General features: G+C 42.6%; 1 protein-coding gene across 1 annotated transcript in view; it reads left to right on the top strand.

Moving 5' to 3' along the window:
- Window positions 1-22,220, top strand: part of LOC126154821 (G-protein coupled receptor GRL101-like) — a 354,933-nt gene that overhangs the window by 43,420 nt on the left and 289,293 nt on the right. The gene's annotated exons all lie outside the window — the stretch shown is intronic.

Genomic DNA, 22,220 nt, shown 5'->3' with positions numbered 1-22,220 from the left:
TTACATCACGGTCCAGCTAATTGTTACTATAGCTTACAGAAAAAACTCTTTGCAGTACAGTTCTCTTGCATTGTAAGAATAACATTACAGAAAAAACGACACATTTCCAACCACCTAAAGCCAAACATGTTGCTTTTCAAAGTAAGAATAAGTGTTTTGTTGTGCATGTTTAATGCGATACTAGATTTTTTGAGAGATTTATATGTACAATAACTCATTTAAAAGATACATTATTTGATCAGAAGTATCCGGACAGATGGCTGAAAATGACTTACAAGTTCGTGGCGCCCTCCATCGGTAATGCTGGAATTCAATATGGTGTTGGCCCACCCTTAGCATTGAAGACAGCTTCCATTCTCGCAGGCATACGATCAGTCAGGTGCTGGAAGGTTTCTTGGGGAATGGCAGCCCTTTCTTCAAGGAGTGCTGCACTGAGGAGAGGTATCGATGTCGTCGGCGAGGCCTGGCACCAAGACGGCGTTCCAAAACATCCCATAGACGTTCTGTAGGATTCAGGTCAGGACTCTGTGCAGGCCAGTCCATTACAGGGATGTTATTTTCGTTTAACCACTCCGGCACAGGACGTGCATTATGAACAGGTCCTTGATCGTGTTCAAAACAGTCGCCATCCCCGAAATTGGAAGGAAGTAAGTGCTTCAAACATTAGTTTAGGCACTTACTGTGATAGTGCCACGCAAAACAACAAGGGGTTCAAGCCCCCTCCAAGAAAAAACGAAAAACACGACCACACCGTAACACCACCGCCTCCGAATTTTACTGTTGGCACTACACACGCTGGCAGATGTCGTTCGCCGGGCATTCTCCATATCCACACCCTGCCATCGGATCGCCACATTGTTTACCGTGATTCGTCACTCCGCACTACGTTATTCCACTGTTCAATCGTCAATGTTTACTCTCCCTACACCAGGCCAAGCATCGTTCGGCATTTACTGGCGTGATGTGTGGCTTATGAGCAGCCGCTCGACCATGAAGTCCAAGTTTTCTCACCTCCCGCCTAACTGTCGTAGTACTTGCAGTGGATCCTGATGCAGTTTGGAATTCCTGTGTGATGGCCTGGATAGATGTCTGCCTGTTACACATTGCGACCCTCTTCAACTATCGGCGGTTTCTGTCAGTCAACAGACGAGATCGACCTGTACACTTTCGTGCTTTACGCGTCTCTTCACGTTTCCCCTTCACTATCACACCGGAAACAGTGTACCTAGGGATGTTTAGGAGTGTGGAAATCTCGCGTACAGACGTGTGACACAAGTGACACCCAATCACCCGACCACATTCGAAGTCCGTGAGTTCTGCGGAGCGCTCCATTCTACTCTCTCACGATGTCTAATGACTACTGAGGTCGCTGATAGGGAGTACCTGGCAGTAGGTGGCAGCACAATATACCTAATATGAAAAACGTATGTTTTTGCGGGTGTCCAGATACTTTTGATCACATAGTGCATTTATGGTTATGTATAGTTAGAGGAAAATTAGCTGCAAATTACAGCTTTATTATGAACGTCATGTTTGAACAAACTGATTTTGGTCACTTTCAAGATCACTTACCTGTTAATAGCTGCGTGAAATAGAATATATCAGTAACAAAGGAGGCTGGACTTTAAAGTCCAATCAAGGCCATAGAAGCAGAGGCTTGATTAGGACAAGCGTAGGAAGGAAATCGATATTTTTGTTGTTGAAGGAAGCCCGGCTTTCGCGGGAAGTGATTCAGTGAAATCGCAAAAACGTTAATAAAAATGGCCGGAAATTGATTCAAACATTGCTCCTCCTCCTCTCTTTTACCGTACCATTTTTCTCATTGATAAATAAACCAGTGACGAACAACTATGTTAACCAACCTATCTCTTCCTTTCTCTCTCAGTTCGCTATGACTATGTACCTACGTACGAGCACATGGAATAAGGTAACTGATATGTGAGTGGCTCGTAGACTCCTTAAGTTCTAGAACGCAGTATGTTGTCCTCGAAGGCGAGTGTTCATCAGAGACGAGGTTATCGCCAGAAGTGTCTCAGGGAAGTGCGCTAGGACCCCTGTTGTTCTCTATATACATAAATGATTTGATGGACAGGATCGGTAGCAATCTGCGGTTGTTTGCTAAAGATGCTGTGGTGGACGCTATGGTGTCGAAGGTGAGTTACTGTAGGAAGATACAAAACGACTTCAACAAAATTTCTGGTTGGTGTTATGAATGGCAGCTGGCTCTAAATGTGGAATGCGAATGGTAGGATGGTAGGAGGAACAAACGGGTAATGTTCGGATACGGTATTAGTAGTGTCCTGTTTGACATACTGAAGTCGTTTAAATATCTGGGCGTAACGTTGCAAAGCGATGTGAGGTGGAACGAACATATGAGAACTGTGGTAAAGAAGGCGAATGGTCGACTTCGGTTTATTGGGAGAATTTTAGGAAAGTGTGGTTGACATGTCCTTTAGTTTTAGCTTGTTTTGTCTCTTGCTTAGCTGAAATTAACCGAACTCCTTCTGATTTTGCTCAAGGTGAGTCTTAATTAGTTTCAGAGATTAATATTGAATATGGTGCAGGCGGTTTTACTTTAATTTTTTTGGTTGAATATACTGAGATCGCATATAGGACACTGGTGCAACCTATTCTTGAGTACTGCTGAGTGTTTGTCATCCGTACCAGGTGGGATTGAGGGAGGACATCGAGGCAGTTCAGAGGTGGGCTGCTAGATTTGTTATCGGTAGGTTCGAACAACACGTAAGTGTTACTGAGATGCTTCTGCAACCCAAATGGGAATCCCTGGAGGAAAGGCGACGTTCTTTTCGAGGAACACTATTGAAAAAAAATTAGACAATTGGCATTTGAAGCTGAATTCCGAACGACCGTGCTGCCGCCAACATACACTACGAGTAAGGACCGCAAAGATAACATACGAGAAATTAGGGCTCATATGCAGCCATATAGATAGTCGTATTTCCCTCCACCATGCACCGTACGGTGGCTTGCGGAATATCTGTGTAGATGTAGATATAGATGTAGGTGTAGCTGAAGAAAACCATTTACTGTTATCCAAAGCTACAGTTCTCAACAAAGGAACGAGATTTCTCTGAACAGAAGGTTCAGATCTCTCACATGGGTGAAATACACAACAGAAGAAAAACCGTTCCAGTAAACGCAGGTCCGCAAATGAGCCGTTTGTTTGATGATTTCAAAAGTGTGATTACAAGCTGCCACTGACTTCGATACAAATTGCAGCCGTACTTTGTACAAATGTATTTGAAATGAAATCTTTTCGATGAAACCCCATCTAAATGGGCCCAAATTTGACGTAAACGCATATGCTGTTCGTGAGTAATCACACCATGGACGTTTCTTATTGACTATGTGGCTAGGGGTTCCATGTGATGGGCTCATTGGGCCACACAACACTCCAAGAAAACTTGAAAACTTGATGTGACAGGATCTTTCAGGATTACTTTACAGGATTGGCGAAAAGTCACCACCGAAAAATACTCAAGGACCTTAACATATATTTTCGCGTTTGCATGAATCAGGAAGTGTATTGTAGGTTGTAAATAATGTTCCCTGATGTAGTTTGTCTGCCTTCTGGTAATGCTCATATAAATTACAACTGTGTAAACGATAACTGTTGTAAGTCAGATTACAACAATGCAGCCGTCACCTTATGAGGATACATGGTGTAATCGCGTGTTCTGTTTCGCTACCAAGGTAATACTCTAGTAAACATTCGTGATATAATGGCGGATGCAAGCAAGTTCACAACTGAAGAACGTCTCCTTCTTAGCGCATGGGGGCATGGAAAGGAACGAACGGGTGAGACAAATCATGAAATTAGGGGAAAAAAATTTAATTGCTTCAAGAAAGAAGTCGCAACGGAGATTAATCTTTGGAAACAAAGACCTTTACAAATGGGTCTGTGACAGACGCACCACGCAATGGACCCAAGAAATAATACAACGAAAATGAAGTCATTGAAAGGTTAGATGCATCATTTGCTACGTTCACCGGGAAAATCGACAAGAAACCGGTATGCGGAGATCACCATTCCCAAAACCTACACGCATCGTTGGATGAAGAAAGTAAGTTACCATTCATTTCTAATGGACAGCATCAATGAATTAAGTGATGATGATATGAAAACTCAACATGAGTCGTGCGAACAGTTCCTTGCAGCTTTTTCAACATTAGTGGCTCGCTTAACGTTATGATGGTAGATGAATGTGCTGTGCATGTTAGCCGCCGGTCTCGAAATGTTTATATCTGGGAGAAAAAAGACCGTCAGTATTGTGAAGAAATTGACCAACACGTGGGCGAACAGAAGCACACTGCCTATCCGACTCTGAGCTGAGAATGATGATCAGCACACAGAGAGGTATGGAGTATGTTTGATATATTTAAGAAAATTCGTTTCTGTGTTGTCCCATTCCTGCATGTATCTGTTTCTGTTAAATACAATTTCTGCTAGAGCTATGGAGTCGTTTCACGTTCCTGTTTGCCTTTCATGTTGCTTCCTGCTTCAGTATAATAACATTAGACATTAATGGCCCACCCTGTAGAAATTCGGCTTGCACGACTTTGGGGAATGTGGTACACATGATGTGGCGTCGGTACATTTTGCCGCTGATGTAAGAGGACAGAAAATACTGCAGAATGGTCCATGATGGACCATCATGCCATCAGGACATGCACTTTGCCCTCCAAGAGCAACTGAGTTCTGGTTTTTCTGTCTGAGATTATCTCAGAAGTGAAGAGTACAGGATATCATTGACACGGTTGAAGAACTGGAGCAGTAAAGTCTTGTGAAGATTTAAATAATGACCTGGAATGGCTGCAGGGACTAGTCCGGTATTTCATCCAAATGCGACACATGGAATCCTTCTTTAACACGTACGACTGTACGGTAAATTGTAACATACACTTTATTTATTGTTAAGGCGGGTCATGGGCGAAATTTGAACCGTGTTAGACAGAACTCAATTAAAAAGTTTCCAATTCAGTTGCATATGTGCTAACTAGGACTATATCTCATATTAAAGTGAATGACGGATTGCAACCACACATTTACAGTTTTCTCGCGAATAGCTCGTTTGCAGAGCCGTATTTACTGGAACAATTGCTGTTATCTACGCGAACTTCACTTTATCAGATAATTATGTTGACAACTGTGGGAATGGTGCCGCTGTGCAGTTCTCAGATGAGCAAAATGAAACTGTAAACTACCAGTTGTCTGATCTGGAAGAGTGGTAATTGGCCCTGTGATCTGATGAATCGGACACACTCCAAAATAATGGCATAGGAATTCAAAGACAAGTAAATGAAACGAGAATCTCAATTATTACTTTTTATTACAATAAAGTGACAGGCAAGAAAAAAACTATAAGTACAATCTTAGTGCATCTGATAAAAGGGTCTGGATTTACATTCTACTATCACCTATAAAATGAAACAATTGCTGTCATGAAGCTGTTCCGTGATTTTCGCGAAGTTATGATATAAATTCTGATGTAGATTCTGACCACAATCTATTGGTTATGAACTGCAGATTGAAACTGAAGAAACTGCAAAAAGGTGGGAATTTAAGGAGATGGGACCTGGATAAACTGAAAGAACCAGAGGTTGTACAGAGTTTCAGGGAGAGCATAAGGGAACAATTGACAGGAATGGGGGAAAGAAATACAGTAGAAGAAGAATGGGTAGCTCTAAGGGATGAAGTGGTGAAGGCAGCAGACGATCAAGTAGGTAAAAAGACGCGGGCTAATAGAAATCCTTGGGTAACAGAAAAAATATTGAATTTAATTGATGAAAGGAGAAAATATAAAAATGCAGTAAATGAAGCAGGCAAAAAGGAATACAAACGTCTCAAAAATGAAATCGACAGGAAGTGCAAAATGGCTAAGCAGGGATGGCTAGAGGACAAATGTAAGGATGTAGAGGCTTGTCTCACTAGGGGTAAGATAGATACTGCCTACAGGAAAATTAAAGACACCTTTGGAGAAAAGAGAACCACTTGTATGAATAACAAGAGCTCAGATGGCAACCCAGTTCTAAGCAAAGAAGGGAAAGCAGAAAGGTGGAAGGAGTATATAGAGGGTTTATACAAGGGCGATGTACTTGAGGACAATATTATGGAAATGGAAGAGGATGTAGATGAAGATGAAATGGGAGATAAGATACTGCGTGAAGAGTTTGACAGAGCACTGAAAGACCTGAGTCAAAACAAGGCCCCGGGAGTAGACAACATTCCATTAGAACTACTGATGGCCTCGGGAGAGCCAGTCATGACAAAACTCTACCATCTGGTGAGCACGATGTATGAGACAGGCGAAATACCCTCAGACTTTAAGAAGAATATAATAATTACAATCCCAAAGAAAGCAGGTGTTGACAGATGTGAAAGTTACCGAACTATCAGTTTAATAAGTCACAGCTGCAAAATACTAACGCGAATTCTTTACAGACGAATGGAAAAACTGGTAGAAGCCGACCTCGGGGAAGATCAGTTTGGATTCCGTAGAAATGTTGGAACACGTGAGGCAATACTGACCTTAAGACTTATCTTGGAAGAAAGATTAAGAAAAGGCAAACCTACGTTTCTAGCATTTGTAGACTTAGAGAAAGCTTTTGACAATGTTGATTGGAATACTCTCTTTCAAATTCTGAAGGTGGCAGGGGTAAAATACAGGGAGCGAAAGGCTATTTACAATTTGTACAGAAACCAGATGGCAGTTATAAGAGTCGAGGGGCATGAAAGGGAAGCAGTGGTTGGGAAAGGAGTGAGACAGGGTTGTAGCCTCTCCCCGATGTTATTCAATCTGTATATTGAGCAAGCAGTAAAGGAAACAAAAGAAAAATTCGGAGTAGGTATTAAAATTCATGGAGAAGAAGTAAAAACTTTGAGGTTCGCCGATGACATTGTAATTCTGTCAGAGACAGCAAAGGACTTGGAAGAGCAGTTGAACGGAATGGACAGTGTCTTGCAAGGAGGATATAAGATGAACATCAACAAAAGCAAAACGAGGATAATGGTATGTAGTCAAATTAAGTCGGGTGATGCTGAGGGAATTAGATTAGGAAATGAGATACTTAAAGTAGTAAAGGAGTTTTGCTATTTAGGGAGTAAAATAACGGATGATGGTCGAAGTAGAGAGGATATAAAATGTAGACTGGCAATGGCAAGGAAAGCGTTTCTCAAGAAGAGAAATTTGTTAACATCGAATATAGATTTAGGTGTCAGGAAGTCGTTTCTGAAAGTATTTGTATGGAGTGTAGCCATGTATGGAAGTGAGACATGGACGATAACTAGTTTGGACAAGAAGAGAATAGAAGCTTTCGAAATGTGGTGCTACAGAAGAATGCTGAAGATAAGGTGGGTAGATCATGTAACTAATGAGGAGGTATTGAATAGGATTGGGGAGAAGAGAAGTTTGTGGCACAACTTGACTAGAAGAAGGGATCGGTTGGTAGGACATGTTCTGAGGCATCGAGGGATCACAAATTTAGCATTGGAGGGCAGCGTGGAGGGTAAAAATCGTAGAGGGAGACCAAGAGATCAATACACTAAGCAGATTCAAAAGGATGTAGGTTGCAGTAGGTACTGGGAGATGAAGAAGCTTCCACAGGATAGAGTAGCGTGGAGAGCTGCATCAAACCAGTCTCAGGACTGAAGACAACAACAACAACTATGATATAAAAGACAGATACTGCTAGAGAAGGGAATGCATTGCATTGTGGCTGGAGTTGGAAGCAAACGGTACATGTGAATCTGAAAACAAGACCTCAGAGTGAAGCTTGGCGTTATTGAAATTCTGTAATAATGACTTTACTGTCCCTGTGCATAATCTCGCAGTCGTGACTCGATCTCACCACATCAAGCAGTAGTTGGTGGCTGAAGTGGCTTTAGGATTAGTCAATCGATGCAAAACAGCGACTGTTTCCAGCGGCTAAGTTTAAGTCACTACGAAATCTTCCCAAATCCCTCAATTCATCTGCTCAGGGACGGGGCCTGGTGGTGTCGCAGGCTGGGATGGACGAAGTCTGATGATTGAGGATCCAGTAGGTCAAGGTATGAACAATTTTGTACCGAATGCCTACTAAAAGGAGGACTCGTTTCTCTGCATTTTGCATTCTTTACTCTGTTCGTATTGACTGGGATACGGATACTCTGAGCATCTACCTGTAAGAATATTCCTTAGAAGACGCTGGTGACCTTCCCGGAGTTTTCCTTCAGGCGCTCAACCGAGCATCCTACCATTCACTTTTCAAAAAAAGCATTTCTCTGTCTCTTCCTCAACAGCAGTTCGCGTTTCTCTCTCCAACTGTCGGTTATTTACTTTAGCCAAACCTGGCAGTTCCTATACTGCGTAAACATATAAGTTTTGTAAAGCCAACGTACGGCGTCCCACAGTTTCAAAGGCGCACCAAATTGCGGTTCATCGCTCTACTTCTAGATGTTATCTGTAGCGTTCAGAGGACAACTGTGTCTTCCTGGACCAAGCTAAAAACAGCGTTCCTTCTCATTCCTCTTCTCAGTCGTAAGGCGATCGCTGCTGGAGTCCTTACGCCACAGGAGATCGTATCTGTGTTGCATGGGATGCGTCCGACTCCCAGTCAAGGAATTACAAATGACAGTCCAGTGAATTGCAAGGCATTGAATCGCACCCGTCCCAGTACATCCTTCTGAGAATTCCTCCGAGTGTAGTCCCTCCGTCTGCCTACGTGACACGCCCGGGTTCCCGGGTTCGATTCCCGGCGGGGTCAGGGATTTTCTCTGCCTCGTGATGACTGGGTGTTGTGTGATGTCCTTAGGTTAGTTAGGTTTAAGTAGTTCTAAGTTCCAGGGGACTGATGATGACTGGTACTGATGTGCATTACATTTCTCAGTGTTGAGTAATTATTCCGATCTAGTTCTGATTTTATATTCGCTACGGGACAGTTTTGGGAAAACGGTTGCATAACAAAACACAACAGCATTAAGGTATAAGTATCATTCGTGTCTCATAACAAGAGAATAAGGTGCTGTGCTGTCATTTACCACTGTCGTTTAGTATATGAAATGATGCAGGGCTCTACTTTGATTTGTGAGATTGCTCAGCAACCAAGCAAGTACGTAATTTAGGTGTACGACTAATTTACTGTATGACAAGAGTAAATACATGGTAATAAAAAATCATCCTTCATATAACAGTACGTCATAAGAGTTGAAAAAATGTGATGGGCGCTGTGCATGATAAATCTGCTGCTTACGTTGTTACTGTGGGGCTTATCTAACAAACGAGCCACCTTGCCATAAGCAGGCAGAGTCTCTGAGTGAGACACTTGTACATTCTGTCAGTACAAGGCCAGGGCTATTACACGGAGTGTCCCAGGAGGAATGGTCAGTATTCAGGGATGGGGCAGGAACGATTATTCGAACACAAAAGTCTAGTAAACATGGCCTATAAACTGAGTACCATAAGAACTATGAGCAGTTCTTCGTCTAAGACGCCTGTGAAAAAATCTCTTCTACTTCAAGCTCTTTGTTCTTCATATTTTGAGAAGAGATAGTATGAATTAAAGCGAGAAAAAATTGTCTAGTAAACATGGGCTTCGAAATGCGTACCTTAAGAACTATGAGTACTTGCTCAGTAGAAGAGATGTGTTTCACAGTAGCGAAGATGAATAAGTTGATATTTCTTTCTTATTTTTGTCCATACCATCAAGTCTCAAAATATGGAAAGCGTAGAACCTGCAGTAGAAGGTGGTGGTGGTGGTGGTTAGTGTTTAACGTCCCGTCGACAACGAGGTCATTAGAGACGGAGCACAAGCTCGGGTTAGAGAACGATTGGGAAGGAAATCGGCCGTGCCCTTTCAAAGGAACCATCCCGGCATTTGCCTGAAACGATTTAGGAAAATCACGGAAAACCTAAATCAGGATGGCTGGGGACGGGAATGAACCGTCGTCCTCCCGAATGCGAGTCCAGTGTGCTAACCACTGCGCCACCTCGCTCGGTCGTGCAGTAGAAGGGATTTGTTGCATAGAATCGGTCATAGCTGTTAGGGCACGCGTTTTAGAGCCCATGATTCTAGACGTCTTTGCTCCGAATGATTGTTATTGTCGTATCACTGAATATTGCCCATTTCTCCTGTGACAACCTGCATGGGACATAGGACTTACTGTATAGGTGGAATATCACTACAGATATAATTAAAATCCTCTCTGCTCTTATCAGTTTATGTCTTCTACGGTAGAATGCAAGTCAATGTGAAGAGTGTGACGGACAGCTCCTCTGATTCAAAATCTGGCTGCCACGTAGGGTAGCCACACGGTCTAGGGCGCCTTGCCACGGTTCGCGCGGCTCCCCCCGTCGGAGGTTCGAGTCCTCCCTCGGGCATGGGTGTGTGTGTGTTGTCCTTAACGTAAGTTTTTTTAGGTTAGATTACGTAGTGTGTAAGTCTGGGGACCGATGACCTCAGTAATTTGGTCCCATAGGAGCTTACCATAAATTTTCAAAATCTGGCTGCAAGCTTTCGAATATTCATTACAACTTTTTCCAAAGGTTCTGAGCAACATAACTAACTTTGTCTAGGAATCTTCTTTACTGTTGATATTGCATTTAGCCTCCTACATTCTGATAAGCTGAAAGTGGAGTATGTTTTACAGTTTTCCTGAACCACGATAAATAAGGGTTATTAGACTCTTCTTAATTTTTTTATCAGTTCACATGCTGGCATAGAAATTAACGTTTCAGTTCATCCCAAAGATTTTCGATGGCGTTGGGTACTCCAGCCTGAGTTGAGTATTTCATTTGATTTGCTTAGAGCCGTGGAGTTGCACTGTCACCGTATTATTGGAAGTATGTTATCTTAAATCTCTACATTTACTTTGCCACATAAAAAATATAATGGACCAAGCGCAAACCATGAAGAAAATAATCCTCACACTTTCCCACTATCTCTTATCATTCTCATCACACCATTCTCAGGCAAGTAACGTTCGCCAGGCATCAGCGACTTTCACATACACCCAAACAGTTGCTGCACTGTGTATAGTCATCAACAATGCAAATATACTTTTCCCACTGACTCACTTCTGGTCATTGTAACCGGTAAATGCATGTCATTTTGGACTGTGCCTCTTATGGATCATTATTGATAGTTGTACCTGAGATACAGTGGAAGATGTCTGCAATAGCTGACAACCTGTCTGATAATTACTTCGTACAGTACAGTTCAGCTTTCAGTGGCCTTTATCAGTTAAATGGCCTTTCCCCTGTAGTTTTGTCCCATGTGTGGTCATCACATATATTTCACACATATTTTCCACCCCCTTCGTTGGTTTTCTGCTCCTCTCCCCTCTGCCGACCTCCATGTCTCCCTCTATCTGACCAGCTCCTCCTACTTCCTCTCCCTATCCGTAGCCTACTTCCTCTTTTTCTGTCCTGCCTGGCTATCTACTTCTCATTTCCATCTCTACCCATCTCCTCCTCTCTCCGCTCTTCCTCTCCTCCCCCTCTCTCTGTTCATCTTCCCCTCACCCCTCTCTGTCCCACCTCTGCTTCCTCCCTCTCTCTGTCTTTCTCCCCTGTTCATCCAATCCTTCACCACTCTCTACTTATTCATCACCACCTGCCCCCCCCCTCTCTGTCCATCCTCTCTTCTACCCACCTCAGGGCAGCCTTCCCCTAGCGCCATCAAAGAAGGTTGACGCAATAGGTCAGTACTACAGTCACAGTATACCTGTAATTCAGGGCAGCCTACTCTTCATGGGTGGTAAACCATTTCTTGCCTCCAACATTTAGGCTTTCCTGCAAAGCATGTCGATCAGGCAGGCCAATACTGTTCCCACAAAACATGTCTGTTGTGTAGGGCAGCCTATACAGCAGAAGCTAAAAAACACATTTCTCTGCTTATCTCAGCCCCTATGAGAGGTAGGAGGTTATAAGCCCCACAGTGCTGATACTCATGAATCCCACTGTATCTGTGCCAAAATTTCTTGTAATCGATCCAGGCACTTATGAGGAGATCCTGGACATACACTCTATGTTATATATATAACGTATCTTAGACCTGCTGACTCCTTACAATCATGCCTCTTAGTCACTCATTTCTCTCATAATATATTTTTGAATGAAAATATTTCCTTGATCACATGTTGTCAAGCTACTAGAATGCTGTATCTTCCACGAGATTATCTGAGATGATGTTCCATCTTCTGTCATCTCATTGCACCTAGTTTTTGTGGAATGCCCTCATATTATTTAGATTGTTATGGTCATTTAATTTATTTTCCCAAGTAACATGAGACTGTCTGAGCCAATGCTACTTGGTTCTTAAAAGAATCATGCCTGTATAACCCCAGTAAAAAATATTGGCTAAAAGTGAGAGATTTGTCATACCACATAAATGTTGTTATACTTATGGCATTCAATCTGAAGACTGGTTTGATGCAGATCTACATGCTACTCTAACCACTTCACCTCTTCATATGAACTACAACTGGCATACATTTGCTCCTGTTTACTGCAGTCAAACCCTGGTCAACCTCTAAAATATTTACTCTCAGCCCTCCCTTCAATCCCCACTTCCTGCATTACCAAACTACCTCAGAATGAATCCTATAAATTGACCCCAAGCTTTTAGTTAAGTTGTGCTATTAATTTCCTTTTCCCCAGTCCAATCTACACATCATCAGTACTGTTCTCTATCACCAGATTTCAAAAGCTTCTGTTCTGTTTTAGTCCACATTTCACTTCTGTACACGACTATACTCCAGACAAACAATTTCAGAAATGACATCCCAGCAGTTAAATTTATGTTAGATGTTAATAAATTTGTCTTTTTCGCAAAAGCTTCTCCTGCTATTGCTATTTTGCGTTTTATGTGCTTTATATTTTAGTCACTGTCAGTTGTTTAGCGTCTTAAATAGTAAAACTAACCTTCTAATGCTCTCAGTATTACCAGATTTAATTCAACTGTGTTCCATTAGCATTGTTTCAAATTTTTATGTGAAACCTCTTTCCAAGACACTATCAATTCTAAAGGTTATTCCATTCCATGATAGACTGACTAGTACAGCAATCGTTTTTTGTGATTGTATAAAGAAAAAGTCTCAATCTCTTTATACGATCAATCTATTCCACTGCTGTTCTAAAACAGTTTCATCTCTTGTAGAACTACAATGATGTTGGCTAACTCAAGGCGTGTATTTCTTCTCCCTAAATTATAAATCTGTTCTCACATTTCACCTTGCTTTTCCTTACTGCCTGTATATTGTTGATAACTCTTCGCTTTCTATATTTGATCCCTGCCACCATGAGAATTGCAAAATATTACTTTCTATAAATCGAGAAACGCTTTAAACGTAGGTTTTCCTTTATGAAGTCTTGTTTCCCAAATTTCTCCAAACGCAGACTGATTTTCTCCAAGGTCCTTTCCTAATTGTCTTTCGATTTCCCTGTAGATAATTTGTGTAGAATATACATACGAATACTACACTATGTGATCAAAAGTACACGGACACCCGCAAAAACATACGTTTTTCATATTAGGTGCAGTGTACTGTCACGTACTGCCAGGTACTCCATATCAGCGACCTTAGTAGTCATTAGACATCGTGAGAGAGCAAAACGGGGCGCTCAGCGGAACTCACGAACTTCGAACGTGGTCAGGTGATTGGGTGTCACTTGTGTCACACGTGTGTACGCGAGATTTTCAAACTGCTGAATATCCCTAGGTCCACTGTTTCCGAAGTGATAGTGAACTGGAAACGTGAAGGGACACTTACAGCACACAGGCCGATCTCGTCTGTTGACTTACAGAGACGGCCGATAGTTGAAGAGGGTCGTAATGTGTAATAGGCAGACATATATCCAGATCATCACACAGGAATTCCAAACTGCATCAGGATCCACTGCAAGTACTATGACAGTTATACCGTGCGGGGTAGCCGTGCGATCTACGGCACCTTGTAACGGTCCGCGCGGCTCCCCCCCTCGGAGGTTCGAGTAATCCCTTGGGCAAGGGTGTGTGTGTTGTCCTTAGCGTAATTTGGTTTAGGTTAGATTAAGTAGTGTGTAAGTCTAGGGACCGATTATCTCAGCAGTTTGGTCCCATAAGAGCTTACTGCAAATTTCCAGAATTACGACAGTTAGGCGAGACGTGAGAAAACTTGTATTTCATGATCGAGCGGCTGCTCATAAGCCACACGTCACGCAGATAAATGCCAAACGACGCCTCGCTTGGTGTAAGGAGCGGAAACACTGGACGATTTAACAGTGGAAAAACTTTGTGCGTAGTGTCAAATCACGATACACAATGTGCGATCCGATGGCATGGTGTGGGTATCGCAAAATGACCGGTGAACGTCATCTGCCAGCGTGTGTAGTGCCAACAGTAAAATTCGGAGGCGGTTACGGTATGGTCGTGTTTTTCATGAAAGGGGCTTGAACCCCTTGTTGGTTTGCGTGGCACTATAACAGCACAGGCCTACACTGATGTTTTAAGCACCTACGTCTTTCCCACTGTTGAAGAGCAATTGGGGGATGGGGATTGCATCTTTCAACACGATTGAGCACCTGTTCATAATACACGTCCTGTGCCGGAGTGGTTACACGACAATAACATCCCTGTAATGGACTGTCCTGCATAAAGTCCTGACCTGAATCCTATAGAATACCTTTGGGATGTTTTGGAACGCCGACTTCGCGCCAGGCTTCACCAACCGACATCGATACGTCTCCTCAGTGCAGCACTCGGTGAAGGAAAGGCTGTCATTCCCCAAGAAACCATCCAGCACCTGATTGAACGTATGCCTGTGAGAGCAGAAGCTGTCATCAAGGCTAAGGTTGGGCAACACCATATTGAATTCCAGTATTACCGATGGAGGGCGCCACGAACTTGTAAGTCATTTGAGTCAGGTGTCCAGATACTTTTGATCAAATACTGCATATTCCAACGGTCGGCTCTAAAACTCTTGGATCAACTTACATCTGACACGTAAGAAGTGTGCTGCAAGGAAATCTTTGGACCAGGAAGTGTAAAATTTGAAGTTCATCTCAAAGTTGTTTCGTTCCTATTTTAGGTCTATTGAAAATGGATGCTAAAGAATTATATAAATGATTCCGTTCAATTGCTTTTGCATCCCATGTTCACTGAAATCATTATAATTGAGACCATGGTCAGTGGCATATGGCAGACATACGATTCCTAGAACATTAATGAATAATCAAAGCTTCAAGAATGTGTAACATAATTCCTTAATTAACTTAACGGGAAACTTTGATACACACTCTAACATGTGTAACATAATTCCCAAATTAACTTAACTGGAAACTTTGATATACATGAAGACAGAAAGAAAAGTTCGTACCACTATGGAATTATCTTCATGGGACGGAAACCGGTAGATATGGTGTACATACACAAATTAAAAAATGATACAAAATTCAGAAAAACTGAACGATTTATTTAAGAGAAAGAGCTTCACAAATTGAACAAGCCAATAACATGTTGACCCACCTCTGGCACTTAGGCAACCAGTTATTCGGCATCGCATTGATAGCCAGAGTTGTTGGATGTGCTCCTGAGCGATAGCATAGCAAATTTTGTCCATGTTAGATCGCCAAAATCTTGAGATGTTTGGAGGGCCCTGCTAATAATAATCAAAACATTCTCAAGTGTGTGGGTTTTATTTTGTCAAGTTGCACAATGGATTGATCCAACAAGTACTCTTTGGCTCCTGCAAGAAACAATTTCCACGTCACACTACTTTTCTTTAAGAATGTTATTTACTCGTCACAATGGCTGAGAGCCATGCCTATACAACTTGAATAACTTTTCTAGGTACAGTCAAGGCTGTCGGGTGAGAAATGTAATGGACTGTACTGCTATGGAGGACAGATGGGGCTCACATATGCTGTAGCGCACAATACCATTAGCTCCGACGACTGCTGCCTGTGTCGCTCACTGTTGACAAATAACACAACTATCTCTTTCTATCTGGATTAACCTTCGCCAATCAAACTCTCCCTATGCCTTGATGAAGTCAAGGACACCTATCCACCCCTAGTCTAACTATTGGCGTGGTACACTGGTCAGATAACCAGTCCACCGTGATGCCACTCAATATTCGCTCGCAGGCATTTAACTAGTACTCTGTCCGTGTTCACACCACACAATAAGTGTGGCGGCCAACATAGTGAACAATGCTTAATCACAAGCGACTCAATATAGAGTATCACTCTGATTCGCTAACAACAGAGGTGCTCTCCCAGTGAAGTACTGTGGAGAGACTTTGTTTCTCGCTTTTTGCGTACACGTACGAGTGCACTCGCTCTCGTCACGTGTTCCCACTCCAAGAGCGACAACAGGACGGCCCCTTTTTCTCGAAAAGTTGACAGGGTAAATCATTCACTGTCTTCCCTCACTCCTCTGGCTCTTTCCATCAGAAATATTCCGCCAATCAGCGGTGCTCTATTAAATGGGAGACTGACGTTTAGTTTAGGTCGACCAGTGCAGATATATGTAGCATCTCCATTAGGCATATACTGTCCTCCTGTGGGAACTCCATAACTACGAAGTTGGTCCGTGAAAAAATGCGTCTTCTGGGCGCCCCCACACAATGTAGCGTAATTTGCTTTTAAGTCGAACACGGGGGTCGTTATCCCTTCGCTCTGGAAAAAGCTGTCCTCTCTCCAGGCGGTCGCTTGGACCAAAGTAGGTGTGCGCCGACCCACCCCTCTGAAAGGACAGATCTCCCAGTGGGCCGTCCCCCTCCCTAGAATGAAAATTCCTGTGGCTGTCATGTTGTGTAAGCCAGCCTCGACTTTTTCAACCTCTGTGCGCTCTTGCAATTTACTTATTAGATTTGCATATTGCTTACATGAATTCAAACAAAATTGACTCTATCTTATCGAGTTTTGGTTCGAATGAAGCGTCTTGATGTGGGCAAGGTAGGATTTGGCAAAGATGAAGACAAGCTGCAGCTACTACCACATGTGTAGGTGGGCACTGAAATATAACCTCAGGATGGCTCGCCAGAACAGAGCATGGAATATCGGCGACATACCGTTGTACTGTAAGGATGCCACTGATAACCAAAGGGATCATGATATGGAATGAGATTGCTCCATCATTCCTGGTTGTCAGGCAATATGGTCAGTGTTAGTCAGGCTGGTAGCCCATTGCTGTCTGGGGCGTCTCCAGAAACGTCTTCGCTGGTCACTGGGTTCTGTTCGAAGAGGGATTCATAGCTGAAAACTATTCTACTCCAATAAATTAGATTCCAGGCCGAAGACGTGTCTGGAGATGCCCCAGACAATGGTGGGATACGCACCTGTCTGTAGTCTACCATATGTACCAACAACCAGGAGAGATGTTCTGGGGTGCCATTTCTTTTCTTAACTGGACCCCTTTGGTTGTTATTCGCAGCACCCATACAGCACAGCGGTACGTCGACGATATTCTGTGTCCTGTTTTGTTGCCCTTCATTGCAAGCCGTCCTGGGCTTACATTTCAGCAAGGTAACGCACACAACGACAGTTTGTAATGCTTGTCTGTGTGCCTCCCAAACCCCACCTTGTCCAGTTAGGTCGCCAGATCTCTCCCCAATTGAAACAGTTGGAGCATTATGGACAGGACCCTCTAACCTTGTTGGCCTTCTGACGATCTAAGGCACAAATTGGACAGAATATTGTGCGACGTACCTCAGGAGGACATCCAGCACCTTTATCAAACAATGCCAAGCCGAATAAATGCTTGCATAAGGGCCAGAGGTGGAACAACGCAAAACCATTATCGACTTGCTCAGTTTGTGAAGTTCTTTCACTTGAAGAACCATCCATTTTTAAAAATTATAATCTTTTCTTTGTCTCTATATTTACATCACATCTACCTCTTTCCACCTCGTTCACATAATTTCTTCGTTGTGCGTCTTTTTTTCTTTAAGTGTTTCAATTACTACTTCTCTAACAGAAACGGTAGTCTTAGCTTCATTGGTTTGTGTACATATGAGAATGTCATTTTTCTGATTAACAAAATGCTATTTCGTGCGCATCAGAACTTGATATCCTAGCAAAATCGATGAAGGAAGCTTACAACACACGAATAAAGTAAGTTGATTTTTTTCATAATTCTTGTATATTCCATTACATTTATGATTTATAACTGTAGCTGATTATTAGCTGATTCCTCATTTGCCGAGTTATTCATTTTCGCATAGCTTTAAGGCGATACGATATTATTTTCTGAGATTATTTCAAGAGGAATGACTGTTGAAAATAAAAAACGAATCTCTTTCGGCGTAAAGGGAGGAACTCGTTCCTTATGTAATACGAAGAGAAACGGGAGAGCTACAGTTAAATGTCCCAACAGTTTATACAATAAAGAAGGAAGAGGAAATAAAGTTTTTATTCTCCAAATTTCAATTGTGGTTATTTAACATTCACGACTCACTTTCGCATCGTTGTGTAATTTATTTCGTAGTGGCAGAGAAGAATTCTTAAGGGGACGTAATCAGCGCCGTTTCTTTGTTGACGTAGTCACGAAATTAATTAAGACAAGTTGTTCTGCGACGTTTGTGCCGCAGCAGAAATGACATTAACAATGAAGATGGAGTCCTTTCAAGTACTGCAGAATATTTGCATCAGAGTTAATTTGGCATTACGAATTTGCTGCTGTGCTCTCATGTGTTTACTAAATACTCAGTTACTTCCAAAGAGGCAGTGCTGATGAGTTTTAAAGTGTTCTTTGCTGGATAAAAACTTTTGTTTCTTTCTGAACTTCCTCGCAGAGAGTATCCTCCCAGAAAGAACTGATACGAAAAATAATGGATTATTGTCACGATACAAAGTTCAGCTCAACTGGCTACTACACTACCGTCGCGAGATACAGGAAATGGACAAATATATGGAAACACGAGAGGCACATGATATTAACATGTCTAATAAGTTGTAGAAAAACCGTAGTCATTAAAAACAGCTTTCAGTCGTCTCGTAATGGATAAATACAGGTCCTGTATGGTTTTCAAGGAAATCGTATATCATTCGTCCTGTAAAACAGTGGAAAGTACAGGTAACGATGGTGGAGCTGAATAGTTATGACGCACCCTTCTCTCGAAAGTATACCACAAAGGCTCAATGCGTGGATATCTGGTAACCGTGGTGACCAGCGGAGATCGGGCATGGATGTGTGTGATGTCCTTAGGTTAGTTAGGTTTAATTAGTTCTAAGTTCTAGGCGACTGATGACCTCAGAAGTTAAGTCGCATAGTGCTCAGAGCCATTTGAACCATTTTTGAACCAGCGGAGATGCGACAATTTATCCTCGTGCTCACAAAACCACTCCTAGATTATGTGGGCTATGCAAACAGGTACGCTGTAGTCTATGTAATGCAGCATCCCCATTGGGGAACAAAGAAGTATAGCATGGGATGGACGTGATCAGCCACCATGGTCACATAATCCTTCGCAGTAATGCGACCTTGCATGGTGCCCATAGGAGCCATGTAATAGCGCGATATGACGGCTCAAATCATCACCGAGCCCCCTATACGTTTCACCTTTGGGACGTAAACTCGGCCAGACGTTAGAAAGAGTGTGAAACAAGACTCAGCGTCCAACCGACTTTCTTCCATTGCTCCACAGTGCAGGTTTTATGGCTTCGGCACCACTTTTATCTGCTACTGGCATTTACAGTGGTTATGGAATTCCATTTCGCCCTTCAATTCCCTGCTTATGGAGCGTTCTTCGTGTTGTTTTGATCCTGACAGGGTTCGAGAATGAAACATTCAGTTCAGCAGTGACTTTCTGAGCTGTCGTCCATTTTTCGTGACCATCTGCAACCGTCGTCAATTTTCTTGATTACAGAAGCACCCACAGTACGAGCACCAACAATTAACCCGCGTTCGACTTCACTTAGTTCCGACATAACGCGTTCACAACCATACAGAAGGCTGTTCTGTCCACAACTGACACTTGCAGTGTATTGAGGATATTGCAGAAGTGCCGTTCGTCGTCAAATACAACAGCACAACCTGCAGTCTTTGCTGGCATCTGCGTTTATGTTCAGGCATGCAGTTCTGGCGTCGTCTCATGTTTTTATCCAACCACTGTAGAAGTCGACTGACTAATTGCCTGACATCACATTCTCGAAATGTGTCCACGAGGTCTGTCCTATTCGAAATGAAACGTATTGGGAGAATGGTTCAATTTCGTTTATTTAATCATTAGTTTCACAGCTGAGTCGATGTGTCTCCCTACCTTATGATAAAATTTTTACCTGCTTGGCGGACACTTTGGTTATAGAAGTTTGGCTGTTCACAAGAGGGTCCTATTCGAAAATCACCTCGCCATCATTCTGCAAATGCTTACCACCCAATGGTTTTTTCTTCCAAGAGAAGAAGGAGAAGAAGAAGAAGAAGAAGAAAAAGGCAATGGATTCAATGTCAAGAGAATGCAGTGGATGAGAAAAAAATGTGATAGGCCAAAGAAATAGCATGTGAAACTCTGTCCTGTGCAGCATGAGATGGGGCGCTGACTTGGAACAAAAACATTCCCTTTGACAGCTTCCAGCGAAACGTCATCTTACTAACCTCCCACAAACTTGTGCCGCACGGAATTAGCCGAGCGGTCTGGGGCGCTGCAATCATGGACTGTGCGGCTGGTCCCGGTGGAGGTTCGAGGCCTCCCTCGGGCATGGGTGTGCGTGTTTGTCTTTAGGATAATTTAGGTTAAGTAGTGTGTAAGCTAAGGGACTGATTACCTTAGCAGTTAAGTCCCATAAGATTTCACACACACAAACTCGTCAGGAGATCGGCACTACGCTTCTGTGACTATTTGCTCCTTACCAGCGTTATCTGTTAGTAAGACACCGTGGCAGTCCCAAAAACCACTCAGCGTCATCTTGCCTGATGATGCTTGGAACTTCGCCGTTTTCAGCGGTTGTGAGTTCTCTTGCTTCCATTCCTCACTTTGCCCGTTGTCTCTGTGACATAGTGACGCACAAGTGAAACTTCTTAACGAGGACCGTCCCATTGCTCTATTAAGCTGCCGCCAGCCCTTCTATATCTCGTAGCACCTCTGTTTGACGGTATATCTATACTTCCGATCCTATAGAGAAGGATGAACAGTAGGGTGTTTCGTTAGATAGCGATAGTGACATTTCTATATTCAGACATGGTATTTTCTAAACTAATATTTCACGACTCACACATCTATGGACACATTAAGAATAAGTGTGTTCTATAACCGTGTTTATTTCGTACCCTTGCTACATTTTTGTGTCGCATGCTATACAGGGTGTATCAAAAAGAATCAATCGATTTGGCACGTCTGTATTACTGAAACCAATAACCATATACAATTTTTTTGATGAACGGGAAACTCTGAAAGTTTCTTTTCGAACCTTTTCATAGGTATTTAATATGCCCCCACTGAGATGCACAGCATATGTCAGTGTGGTATTCAAACTGTTTCCACACTGCAGCGAGTACATCTTGAGTTACAGCTTGCATGGAGGCTTAATTATTTTAAGAATGCAAATAATTTTAATTTTTTTAGTAGCTGAATGTCCGGTTACGCTGTCTCGTAACCGGTTGGCCCTGACAAGTATTAGTACGCAATCTTACTGCATAGAATAACAACAAAGAATGAAAGAAAACTTCCGTTAACACAATTAATTAATTAAGTCCCCAGCAACTATAAAAGCTACGAAACAACAAAACACAAGTGTAGCTGTTCTGTGTGTGGAAGTGTGATTCAACATACACATCTGGCACGGTTCTACCTCAATAAGACCAGATATTTTAAACACCATTTATACTGAAGGAATAAAAAAAAACCAGAAATACTATAATTGCACATAGAAACCTCAAATACAGTCTAATACAAGAACACGAGCCAGATGCTTTGTTGACTGAACCTGTTACCAAGAGGCATTATTGTTTAAGGCATTGAAATAATAAAAAAAAGGAATTTTTTACCTTCATATATATTGACGAAAAGCACACTCTGATCATTACAGCATCCCCAATCCAACAATATCTGGTGTCTAGCCCATCAAAACAATATGACAACATCTGAACCAGCACTCTCCACGGGAACTTCTCAACGACTCACCACTGCTACATCTCAACAAGCACTCTCCACTACTGCTACTTCTCAATAAGCACTGCCCACTACGACTTCACAACAAGCACTGCCTACCACCGCTTCTGAACAAGCACTGCCTGTGGAGGCGGCT

The sequence above is a fragment of the Schistocerca cancellata genome, chromosome 2, assembly GCF_023864275.1.
Source record: "Schistocerca cancellata isolate TAMUIC-IGC-003103 chromosome 2, iqSchCanc2.1, whole genome shotgun sequence".
Lineage (NCBI taxonomy): Eukaryota > Metazoa > Arthropoda > Insecta > Orthoptera > Acrididae > Schistocerca > Schistocerca cancellata.
The sequence above is the reverse complement of the archived record's forward strand: the minus strand, read 5'-3'. Positions and strand labels throughout refer to the sequence as shown.